The sequence below is a fragment of the Diplotaxodon limnothrissa genome, linkage group LG22 (genome assembly GCF_057381915.1).
Source record: "Diplotaxodon limnothrissa isolate DT_005_m linkage group LG22, D_limnothrissa_male_GT1.1, whole genome shotgun sequence".
NCBI classification, from domain to species: Eukaryota; Metazoa; Chordata; class Actinopteri; order Cichliformes; family Cichlidae; genus Diplotaxodon; species Diplotaxodon limnothrissa.
In genome coordinates, this window is record NC_140616.1 from 10,991,891 (window position 1) to 11,004,750 (window position 12,860).

Here is a 12,860-nt window from a genome sequence, read left to right on the forward strand (position 1 = left end):
TTTTTGTTGCACCGTCAGTTTAGCTCTATTCTACTGCATGGTTCTGTTCCCCTGTATATTTAAGAAATACAATGCAGAGCACATAAGATTAGGATAAGTCTACATATATTTTGTGTACAAAACAAAAAGGGGTCAGGATTTACCTTAGATGTTGTCCTTTGTTTCCGTGATTAGAGTGCATCTACAATTAATGTATGCAAGCTTCACAGACAATTAAACACAAGGCATGTAGAGCAAGAGTGGAAAAACAAGACAAAGCACAGAAGCTTTCACCTCCGATCCTCCATTTGCAGTGGTGGTAGTCACTGTTGTTGTGATGCTTTGGGTTAGAGTTGTAATGTTGTCCTGTGTGGCAGCTGTAGTGGCGTTGGCTGGGATAGTAGCTGTACTGTTGGTGTTTGGAGTGCCAGTGGTATTGGCAGTGGCAGCCTGTATAGGAAGTGTGGTAGCTGTAGTGGTGGTGGTGGCAGCCTGTTTGGTAGTTGTAGCAGTAGTGGTGGTGGCAGCCTGTGTGGTAGCTGTAGTGGTGGCGGTGGCAGCCTGTTTGGTAGTTGTAGCAGTAGTGGTGGTGGCAGCCTGTGTGGTAGCTGTAGTGGTGGCGGTGGCAGCCTGTGTGGTAGCTGTAGTTGTGTTGTCCAGGGTGGCAGCTGTAGTTATGTTGTCCAGGGTGGCAGCTGTAGTTATGTTGTCCAGGGTGGCAGCTGTAGTTGTATTGTCCAGGGTAGCAGCTGTAGTTGTATTGTCCAGGGTGGCAGCTGTAGTTATGTTGTCCAGGGTAGCAGCTGTAGTTATGTTGTCCAGGGTGGCAGCTGTAGTTGTGTTGTCCAGGGTAGCAGCTGTAGTTATGTTGTCCAGGGTGGCAGCTGTAGTTGTGTTGTCCAGGGTAGCAGCTGTAGTTATGTTGTCCAGGGTGGCAGCTGTAGTTGTGTTGTCCAGGGTAGCAGCTGTAGTTATGTTGTCCAGGGTGGCAGCTGTAGTTGTGTTGTCCAGGGTAGCAGCTGTAGTTATGTTGTCCAGGGTGGCAGCTGTAGTTGTGCTGTCCAGGGTAGCAGCTGTAGTTATGTTGTCCAGGGTGGCAGCTGTAGTTGTGTTGTCCAGGGTAGCAGCTTTAGTTATGTTGTCCAGGGTGGCAGCTGTAGTTGTGTTGTCCAGGGTGGCAGTCTCAGTTGTATTGCCTGGATCAGCAGTAGTGATTCTTGGAGTCTCAGAAGGAATAAAATAGAATATCATTTCAACAAATGTAATGACTAAAAGCACAACAGCAAAATTTCTGTGCCTATGCTGTCATCATAACCCATTATTTAGTCTGTTAATCGTATTCTATGGTATTTGGATGACCTAAACTCTCCTTGACCTATTATTTCTTTCCAGTAAGGAATTAATACATTAGATCAGAAATTAACGGTTTCTTTCTCCGAATGAAGTTAATCATTCCTCCAAAGTGTCTGCTACAGTTACCACAAACAGAAATTTCTTGAGTATTTACTAGTGGCAGGAAAAGATGACCAATATTAATCTATAATGATTAAACAAATGTAATTCTATTTTAAAAACTTCTTCACCTTTAGATATCCTCCTAACAATGTTTGGCAAGAACTTTTACATAAAAACTCCTCTAAATACTTTAATCCTTTTAGACATGTCAGCTCGATACACTCATGTTTGTGAAACATTTTGTATTCACACATTTTCTGCAATGTTTCACCTAAATTATTGACTTTGACTTTTATTGACTTTTTATCATTATAAAACTCAATAAAACATTTTTTTAAAAACTTTAAAAATAGGTAATTACCTGTGCCAGCAAAACCAGTGTAAAAAAACCCAGACACAATAAATCCATAATGGAAAGAACCAAGGAGGCAGAGATGCACCAGAGATGTTACAGAAATTGTTCTATTGCACAAAAATCAGAGTATAATGTACTTTTGTGCTAAGTTTCGTTGAAACTTCTCCTTGTAACCTGTTCCTGAGTTCAGGGACACTGAGCTTTTATACAATAATATCACGTTTCAGGTGGGGTAGGTGTGACGTAGTGTGTGACCTGGATGACCAGCATCCAGGAAGTTGTCAGAGTGTTACTGAATGTTTGAGAGTGCATGCATGCATGCTTGTGTTTGTTCAAGGTATTTTCTCTAGTGCAATTTTAATAGAATTTGGATTAGTTATAAGCATAAGCAATCACAAGTGCCCAGAACGGATACTTTATTCGCTGTGCTGAAAACATTAGAAGGAAAAAAGAAATCCTTCAGCATCAAAATGATCAAACAGACAAGTGTCAGAAATTTTTCAGTGTATGGAAAGTATGAGTTCTTGTTACCCCTTTCAGCTAACCTTTACCTTGAATGCTTAAATTTCACAATAACACAAACTTTTTAACACAACTATCATAAAACACATTGACTGAGCCGCTTCAGTCAATGTGTTTTACTTGTGCTTTAATTTGTAACCTGTATTTTACTACCTTCCCTGTACTATTGTTGCTCCTTGTTAAGCATTGTCCAGTGTTGCTCTGTTTATCGTCAGTCACTGAATCTTACTTCCTCCTGTTAGATGACCTAGAACCCCAATGAGTAACAAAAACACAAAAATACTTGCCCTTAAGCAACGTTAGTGTAGGATAAAGATAACTTTCAGTCATTTAAGAATAGTAAGGCATATGCGGTTTCTCACTTGAGACAATAACAAACCTTTGACCCTGAAAAGGGGTTTTGAAAACAACGAAAAGCTGCTTCTTAGTTTTCAGCTGCTATTACTGATGGCACTGATAGAGTTTTCATTGACTAACCAACGCGTTTGGCTTGTGGCCTTGATGGACCCTGATGAAGGCCACAAGCCAAACGCGTTGGTTAGTCAATAAAGTTGTTCCCCTTTCATTTTAAGTTTTGCTGTAGTCCCTGCGTTGTGAGTTTATCATCCTCTCCATGCACCTTGGAAGTAGGTGAAGTTGTGCCAGAAATTTGACATTTACGCTTGTAAGACTCTATCTACAAATGATTATTATTTTAAAGTCAAGATTAACACCTGTTTCACTCACTGGCTTTTTTACAGCCTTAACAGCCTAACAAATAACCATCTTTGTAATGAAGTTACTTGGGCAGAAGAGGGCAATAGAGACTACTAAGTTGCAGATTTAAATTTAACTTCAAACATATCACAACTGTATGTGCATCACAGTTCATGCTATTTCATAAGATTAGTTAAAAATGTGGCAGCACGGTGGTTAGCACTGTTGCCTCACAGCACCAAGGTCCTGATTTTAATTCCACCATCAGGCCGGGGTCTTTTCGTGTGGAGTTTGCATGTTCTCCCGGTGTTTGCATGGAACAAAGACATGCAGTTAGTGGGGAAAACCCTAACTGGAAACCCTAAACTGCCCGTAGGTGTGAATGTGAGTGCGAATGGTTTTCTGTGTCTGTTTGTTATCCCTGTGACAGACTGGCGACCTGTTCGGGGTGTACCCTGCCTCTTGCCTTAAAACAGCTGGGATAGGCTCCAGTGCTCCCGCAACCCTGAAAAGGATAAACGGAAGAGAATGGATGAATGGATAGTTAAAAAATGTGAAAAGAAATCCCAATATCAATCTATTTGAGTGTTATTCTATTATTTTACTCTTTAGTAACTTCTTTTGTTTATCAGATATCTACTGAAGTGTTTTTCGCTTTTTATTTGATTTCTTTTGTTTGCATGTTTTTTTCCTGCTTTCGTGGACCTGATATCACATTGCATTGTCATTCCACAAAAGCATTAACGCCACTTTTGTGATTTATTCGCAACATCCTTCCCAATACAGCTGTCGACTCGTCAAGATATAATTTATTTTTCAGAAAAACAGAGTTAAAGGATAATGCACCTTCAAAATATGTAATCACTTAGCTGTTGCTGAGACTACTCCTAAAACATTTAAGAAGCTTGAACCTTTCTCTGTATTTTTTGGGGGGGCTTTATCTTACAGTAAAAAAGCACCTTTGTTGTGGTTGGTTGTGTTTTGGTTCTATATAAGTATTTTAGTTTGCTTCCACGTAAATGTCCAATCGTGACCACACTGTTGTGCAAGTAGAGCTTGTATTGAATGTAAGCAACGTGAACCTCTGCAACTTTTCTTCAAGTCTTTTTTTTGCATCATACATACAGCATCCTGTCTGACTACTTTTTTTAGGTCAACCGTGCCAAAAATTGACGGCGTCTTCATTAATCCCATGCAAACGTACACCTATCTGGAACAACCCTGACATATTACAAAACAATAATATGATAAACTTTCCAGATTGGAGTTGTAAAGGAATCAAATACTTGGAACATATATTAGAAAGAACAGAATTTATTCCATTTGACAGACTAGTTACACAATATGGGATCAACAAGAAAAGATTTTTAGAATATCAACAAATTAAATCCATAGTAAAAAAGAAATTTAAACCGGGTCAAGTTGAACTACAAACACCATCAAGTGTGGTACAATTTCTTACTCTTAAAACCCCCAAATTACTTTCCAAAATATACAGAATGCTTTCTAAAACAGATGAATCAATATCACTTCCTACTGCAAAATGGGAAGCGGATTTATCAGTTAACTTAGACCTAAACTTCTGGTCTCAGATACGCATAAAAACTTTTCATTTAATTAGAAATCCCAGTTTTCAATTCATTCAATACAAAATACTACACAGAGTGCACTATACAGGTCATCGGATGTTCAAGATGGGCTTTACGTCTTACGTCTTCCAACAACTGCTCACACTGTCAAGCCAATTAACCGGACAATTATATCCACGCTCTTTGGTTCTCTCCACCAGTTCAGAAGTTTTGGCGTGAGATATGTGAAGACTTATCGAAGTGTCTGAAATGTAACATTCCAACTTCCCCCTTAGTGTGTTTGTTGGGCAGCTTGGATTATGTCACTACAGAAAGGAATATAGCCCATATGGTTTTCACTGCCCTTTGCATAGCCAAGAAAACATTACTGGGGGTGCTCCGTCTCGGGGCTAGGGTCCTGGTTGGCCACCTGGGGGGCTCTTCAACTGGTGGGGGAGGCTGTTACATCTTGCAGGAGGTCTCCCCCGAGTCATTCTAACTACCAGAAATCTCGAAGCACAGGCCGAGGGGGCGGTGTGGCAGCAATTTTTCACACCAGCCTATTAATTAACGAAAGACCAAGTGACGCTGAAAAACTAGTTCATGCACTTATTACTTCCAGGCTGGACTACTGTAATTCATTATTATCAGGATGTCCAAAAAAACTTGCTGAAAAGCCTTCAGCTAATCCAAAATGCTGCAGCAAGAGTCCTGACAGGGACTAGAAAGAGAGAGCATATTTCTCCTGTTTTGGCTTCCCTTCATCGGCTTCCTGTTAAATCCAGAATTGAATTCAAAATCCTGCTCCTCACATACAAGGTCTTAAATAATCAGGCCCCATCTTATCTTAATGACCTTGTAGTACCATATCACCCCATTAGAGCACTTCGCTCTCGCTCTGCAGGCCTACTTGTTGTTCCTAGAGTATTTAAACGTAGAATGGGAGGGAGAGCCTTCAGTTTTCAGGCCCCTCTTCTGTGGAACCAGCTTCCAGTTTGGATTCGGGAGACAGACACTATCTCTACTTTCATGATTAGGCTTAAAACTTTCCTTTTTGCTAAAGCATATAGTTAGGGCTGGACCAGGTGACCCTGAATCCTCCCTTAGTTATGCTGCAATAGACGTAGGCTGCCGGGGATTCCCATGATGCATTGAGTTTTGCCTTTCCAGTCACCTTTCTCACTCACTATGTGTTAATAGACCTCTCTGCATTGAATCATATCTGTTATTAACCTCTGTCTCTCTTCCACAGCATGTCTTTTATCCTGTCTTCCTTCTCTCACCCCAACCAGTCGCAGCAGATGGCCGCCCCTCCCTGAGCCTGGTTCTGCCGGAGGTTTCTTCCTGTTAAAAGGGAGTTTTTCCTTCCCACTGTCGCCAAAGTGCTTGCTCATAGGGGGTCATATGATTGTTGGGTTTTTGTCTGTATCTATGAACCACCTTGAGGCGACTTTTGTTGTGATTTGGCGCTATATGAATAAAATTGAATTGAACAGAATCCTCTCTCCAGGAAATCACTCTGCAGGTGGGGGAGATATAGGGGAGGCGGAGAACTCAGCCTGGGTGTCTATTGTCTTGTGTAGTCTGGAAGATGAGTGGATGACGGGGTGGGTGCAGTTTTCTCTGTGGTGGGGTCAGGTGGGCTGTCCCGGGCTCTGTGGGGCCAGGCGGCACTACTGAACAGGCAAGGCCCTGGGGTGCAGGTGTGCCACCAGGGTTCAGGGGAGGCATCCCCCCCTTTGTCCCCTTCTGGCTGCCTGTGCCTCAATTTCATCCCACAATTTAGACATTCACATTACTCACACTCTCATAGCACATACATATAGGACCTTGGGGGTGGGCACGCTACACAGCATCCAGAAGACCATTAGAGTGTACAACCTCACCCCTGGCGCCGTTGCCCACCTCTCAATTTTAAATACACATATACATTGAGGGCTATCAGGAGGGGCGATGCACTTACCTGCTGCTCTCTGGCAGGTAGCTCCATGCTCTCCTGGGTTTTAAATGCACCTTAGAACACACATGCATCAACACTACATATGAGCAGGCGGAGGGAGGTTTGGAGTCTTCACACACCCCCGTTCTCTGTTGCCTGTTGGGGCGTGGGGGCTGGGAGGAGGAGTTGGCCGTCCGATTGGGGTCTGGAATGTGGGCCTCCCTGCTGCTGCGGAGTCGGGGCGGTCTTCTTCTCTCCACCCCAGGGAAGAGGGTAACACTATCTGGGTCTGGGTGCAGGTTCCCCCTCCAGGGGCAAGGGTACCTAGACCTAGAGTACGCTTGGGGAGTGTGATTGTGTGTACAGTGTCTATTTATGTCTGTCTCCACGTTGGGTGAGTGCTGAGAAATGTGCAGGGGTTAGGGTTAGGTAGCACAATAATATTCAATATTTAGTATTTACTGTTATATTCACATAGATCATCGCGATGATGTTGTTTATTATATTGCTCTGTTGTTGTTTTTTTGCTTGTTTTCTCTTTTTTCTTTCTCAACAGGTGATCCAGGTGATTTATATATGTATTTTTTGTCTGTTTGTTTTGTTTGTTTTTTGTTTTTTTTGTTTTTTTTTCCCTTTATCACCATTCCTCTTCCCTGCTGTTTTTCTTTCCCTCTTTCTTTCTCCCTTTTCTTTCCCCCAGTCATGTCTGTCCCGTGTGTAGCAAGCAAAAATAAAATAAAATAAACAATGAAAGCAAAGATGAATCAAATAGACCAATACGGCAAGGCCGGGATGGTCCATTTGGTAAAGTAAATCCGTTGGGCATCTTTCTTTGCCTTTAGACAATAATTCTGATGGCAAAAGAACCAAACAGGACAGGCGAAGAAACAAAAAAAGAAAAAGATCAACCGTGCCAACAAAAACCTGATTCCAGTGAAGCATACTCAACAATCATAATAGATATCTGGACTGATTTTTTTTCTTTTTTTGCAGTGGTGATTAGCACTGTTGCCTCCTGAGTTTGACTTCACCTTGTGACCAGGGTCTTGTGTTGAGTTTGTATGATCTCCCCGTGTTTGTGTGGGTTGTCTCCACGTATTCTGGCTTCCTCCCACAGTCCAAAGACATGCTGTTAGTGGGGTTAGGTTAACTGATGATTATAAGTTGCATATAGCTGTGAATGGTTGTCTGTCTCTCTATATTAGCCCTGCGAAAAAGTGATGACCTATCCAAGGTGTACCCTGCTTCTAGCCTTATTGTAGCTGGGATTGGCTCCAGCCCCCCTGCAACTCTGAAAAGGATACGTGGAAGAGAACTGATGGATGGATGGATGGATGGATGGATGGATGGTTTTAAAAATTTGCAGTATAAAAAAAGAGCAGAAATTAATTGAATTATTGTTATTAAAACACATAATCACGCATCCATTAAAATGATGCTCTGTTTTATTACCATTTATGTTAGATAGTGTTTTATGTTGAATCTATTTCACACATTAATGCATAAAGATCAAATAATTATTGTAAATTGTGCAAATAATTATACTAATACAGACGGAAATCTTCAACAGACATCACTATATTATAACATGTCTACAGGTAAAATTTGACTTAACTTATACATCAAGTATCACACAAGAAAATAAACAGGTAATGGGTATAATAGTGTAAAGATGTGTAAGGGCATGTCACCTTTGAAATAAAACAACTGAAATGTGCCAAAATATGCTTTGAGGTGCTTTTAAAAATACAGACAATTCTCCTTTACATATCATTAGGCATTGCACTCTTTCCACTGTGGAAAGTGCTCTATAAATCACCTTATGACTTACACACATATCTTTTGAGATGCTATAGGTTAGCTCTTTCACTACCATCATCTACAACTAAATACAATCAACTCAGATTTCCTGTTTTATAAATAGCATTGTAGTCTAGTTTTGGCTCTGAGGCTCCAGATTGCTCACTACACCATGGCTGGAAAAGCAAAAGATCCCAACAGCAGAACCACAAAGGTGACGATGTGGCTCTCTCCACTCTGGGTGCCGCTGCCAGAGCCGCTGTTGCTGGTCTGATTGCGAGTAGTTTTAGTACTCAGTCCTGTTGATGCAGTGGTTGTCCCCATGACCTAAAGAGCAAACCAACAGAATTTATGACACTGCATTGTGCTGTATGATATTGTATACTTTACATGTAATAACTTTATGTTCAGGCCGAGATTTTAAAGCAATGCATTAACACTGAAAAAATGTAAAAGCAGGATAGTTTTTCCATCAAAAATAATCTTGGTTCACTGGTAAGATTTCCTCACGTACTTTATACATTTATTTATTTTAGTGTATACGTTTTTCATTTTTCTTTGAATTCAAAGAAATATGAAAAAACAAAGATTTCCATTTTATTTATTCATTTATTCTGTACTTTTATCTTTTTTGATCATTTCTTACAGCTGGTAATGTATTTCATCTACAAGTAAATACAATAAACTCTGATTTGCTGTGTGATAAATAACATTGTAGTCTAATTCTGCCTCTGAGACTCCAGATTACCCTCTGCACTGTGGCTTAAAAAGCAAAAGATCCAAACAGCAGAGCCACAGAGGTGGCAATGCGACTCTATCCTCTCTTTGCATTCAATTGACTATGTGCACGAGAAAATGCTAACTTCCTGGTTTGAGACCGGATGTGGGGTGGTACATTTCCGGTAGCTTTACTTTGCGGTCAATCGCTACTGCGAAGATATACTCCAAAATCAAGTCCAAAACTTGAAAACGGAAAGATCGCGTTAAGTTACAAAGAGCAGAAGGTGGGAACACTCACCACTGTTGTGTCATAAAAAAATCTAATGATCAATTTTGACGTTTAAAGAGTTTAGATCGATCAGTTGTTTATCACTCAACACAAGCAGAACTGCATTACTGCAGCAGAAGACACATCGTCCACATTCAGAAGCACATCTCTGTATAGTGACTGGTCTTATGATTTAAACAGGCAAATGCATTCAAACTACAGATGAACTATAGTCAAATCAGATGTTTCCCCGTTATGTCGATATCAGCTAGTCAAGTACACACCTACACAGCATGTTAACAAACCGTGAAAAAAAAGCCACACAAAAAAATGAATGATTGCTGGTAAGGGTTTCTATACATTAGTATTTACGAAGGGTATGTTGTGACTTACCTTCAAAATTACAGTGGTCCCTCACTATAACACGTTTCACATTTCACCTTGCTGTTTCGCAGATTTTTTAGTGCAAGTTTGCATGCTTTTTTTCCCCTCCGTGACGTCTCTCCTGTACAGTACAGAATCGCTGCATCGATTGCTAGCAGTGTGACTCTGAAGTGCAGTACTGTATGTCCACGATGTCCACCAAACATTTTGCACCGTCAAAAAATAAAATTGGCTACTTGATTTCACCTATCGCTGGTTATTTTTATAACATAAGACCCGCGATAAACGAGGGACCGCTGTTTACTGATACTGAGAAATATGACATTTGAATCCCTTTTCTCGTTTGCTCTGAGGCGCAGGGAAAAAATATCGACAAGTCGATGAACATCATTTACAGATATATTGGGTAAATGCCCAAGACATCTATAGAAACATAAATCGCCGCTTCATTCATTCATTTGCTTAACTTGTTTTGGACCGTAAACAGGGCGTGAATAGGACACCGGAAACAAAGCTCCCCACTGGAGTTTCCGCACCGGAAGTAGCATATGCTAACGTGCACATAGTCAATTAGTTTTCATTTATACAGTGGCAAATCACAGCAACAGTTGCCTCGAGGTGCTTTGTAGTCACCTTGGTTGACGATACCCCTGTGGCTGTGGTCGTCGTGCTGGTGGAAGCCTGGGTGCCGCTGCCAGAGCCACTGTTGCTGCTAGTCTTACTGTCAGTAGTGGTAGTACTCAGACCTGTTGATGCAGTGGTTGTCCTCATGTCCTAAAGAGCAAAGCAACAAAATTTATGACACTCTGTTGTGCTGGATTTTACAGAGTATGATATTGTATGCTTTACATGTAATAACTTTACGTTCAGGCCGAGATTTTAAAGCAATGCATTAACACTGAAAAATACAGAAGCAGGATAGATATTCCATCAAAAACAATCTTGGTTCACTGGTAAGATTTCCTCAAGTATTTTTTTTTATTAATTTAATAATTTATACATTTTTTTGTTTTATATTTATTGTAGTGTGTGTTTGATCACATTACTTTCAATTCAAAGAAATATGAAAAACAAAGATTTCCTTTTTTTTTTAACTTTTATCTTTTTTGATTATTTCTTGCAGCTGGTAATGTATTTCATCTACAAGTAAATACAATAAACTCTGATTTGCTGTGTGATAAATAACACTGTAGTCTAGTTCTGTCTCTGAGACTTCAGATTGCCCACTGCACTATGGTTTAAAAAGCAAAAGGTCCAAACAGCAGAGCCACAGAGGTGGCAATGCGACTCTATCCTCTCTTTGCATTCAATTAGTTTTCATTTATACAGTGGCAAATCACAGCAACAGTTGCCTCCAGGTGCTTTGTAGTCACCTTGGTTGACGATACCCCTGCGGCTGTGGTCGTCGTGCTGGTGGAAGCCTGGGTGCCGCTGCCAGAGCCACTGTTGCTGTTAGTCTCACTGTCAGTTGTGGTAGTATTAGTAGCCGGGGATAAATTGTAGGTAGAATTGAGTCCTTTTGCTGCAGACATTAGCGGCGCATGCTAAAGAGCAAACCAACAGAATTTATGACACTGAATAATAAATTAATAAAACTGACACTACAAATGATATTGTATACTTTATATGTAATAATTGCCCATTAAGGAAGTGATTTCAATGCAATGCATTAACAGTGAAAAATATGAATCAGAATAGTTTTTCCATCAAAAATCATCTTGGCTCACTGGTTAGAATTCCCTGAATATTAATTTATTTATTTATTTAAGTGTGTTTGATCAACAAAGATTGCTGTTTGTTTTTTGTTTATTTTTTGTTACATTCATTCTTTTTTACTTTTAATTTCAAGTCTTACCTTGGAAAAGGGAAATCCCAGCAGAGTCAGGAAAGGCAGCGCCAGGAAAAAGTACTTCATATTGCTTGAAATATAATTTCCTCTTGAAAGCTAACAGCTTAAAATATCTTGTTAAAATGTGATTTGTTTCCCGTACTCAAGTCTTTGTTTTGTACAATATGTGCTCTCTTCCAAAGCTGGCCTTTTTATATTGCATTCACCTTGTTCACCTGTCAGCCTCCACCCAAGTGATGGACCACAAATGCAAAACTTTATACTGTGCCAAATGAAACCTAACCTATGGATGTGATACCTTCTCTCTAATGTCTTTCTTGTGTCTCAGGCTGCTGACTCGATGCTATTTTTATTCTTTTGTAGAACTCCAACCCTAAACTTACTCAACAGTTTCAAATAACATGTTATTTTACCTCATTTTCTTTCATCTTGTTTAATTAGGCAGTGTTGTAAAGTACAATGTTTCACTGAAGTTTTTGTCTGATGTGATCCTTTTTAAAGTAGCAACAGTACATCAACAGCTCCACAACTACATTTACTTTAACCTTTCAAAGTTCAAACAGCACGCTGATTTGTCAGGCTTACAGTTAGGCCCATAAATATTTGGACAGAGACAACTTCTTTTTCTAATTTCGTTCTGTACATTACCACAATGCATTTTAAATGAAACGACTCAGATGGAGGTAAAGTGCAGACTTTCAGCTTCAATTCAGTGGGTTCAACAAAAAGACTGCATAAAAATGTGAAGAACTAAAACATCTTTAACACAATCCTTTCATTTCACTAAATATTCACATTTCAGGAAAATAAAATGTTCATTTCTAATACTTTGCTGCTAATAACCAGAGATGGGCAGTAACGCGTTACTTGTAACGCGTTACTGTAATCTGATTACTTTTTTCAAGTAACGAGTAAAGTAAGGGATTACTATTGCAAAATCAGTAATTAGATTACCGTTACTTTCCCGTAGGAACGCTGCGTTACTGCGTTACTAAAACCGTGATTTTTTTTGCGAGAATGTCTCATGACAGTGACGTAAGCAAGTGCGACGTTGGTGACAGCAGCTGTGTGCAGATCAACAATGGATAATATATCGAGTGCGGGAGAGAGTATGAGCGTGCAGCGTTTAAAGTGTGGAAGTACTGACCTTACTTTGAGTTTGATTCCATAAAAAGTGACAAAAACATTAGCGTCCATCGTGCGTGGGAAGAAAACTTCTTTTTACAGCGAAAAAAACCCCTAAACTTCCGAGCAAGCACCGAGTAGCTACGACGTGATGGGAAACTCACAGAGACACTCGCGCGGATTCTTCAACTGACCGCAGC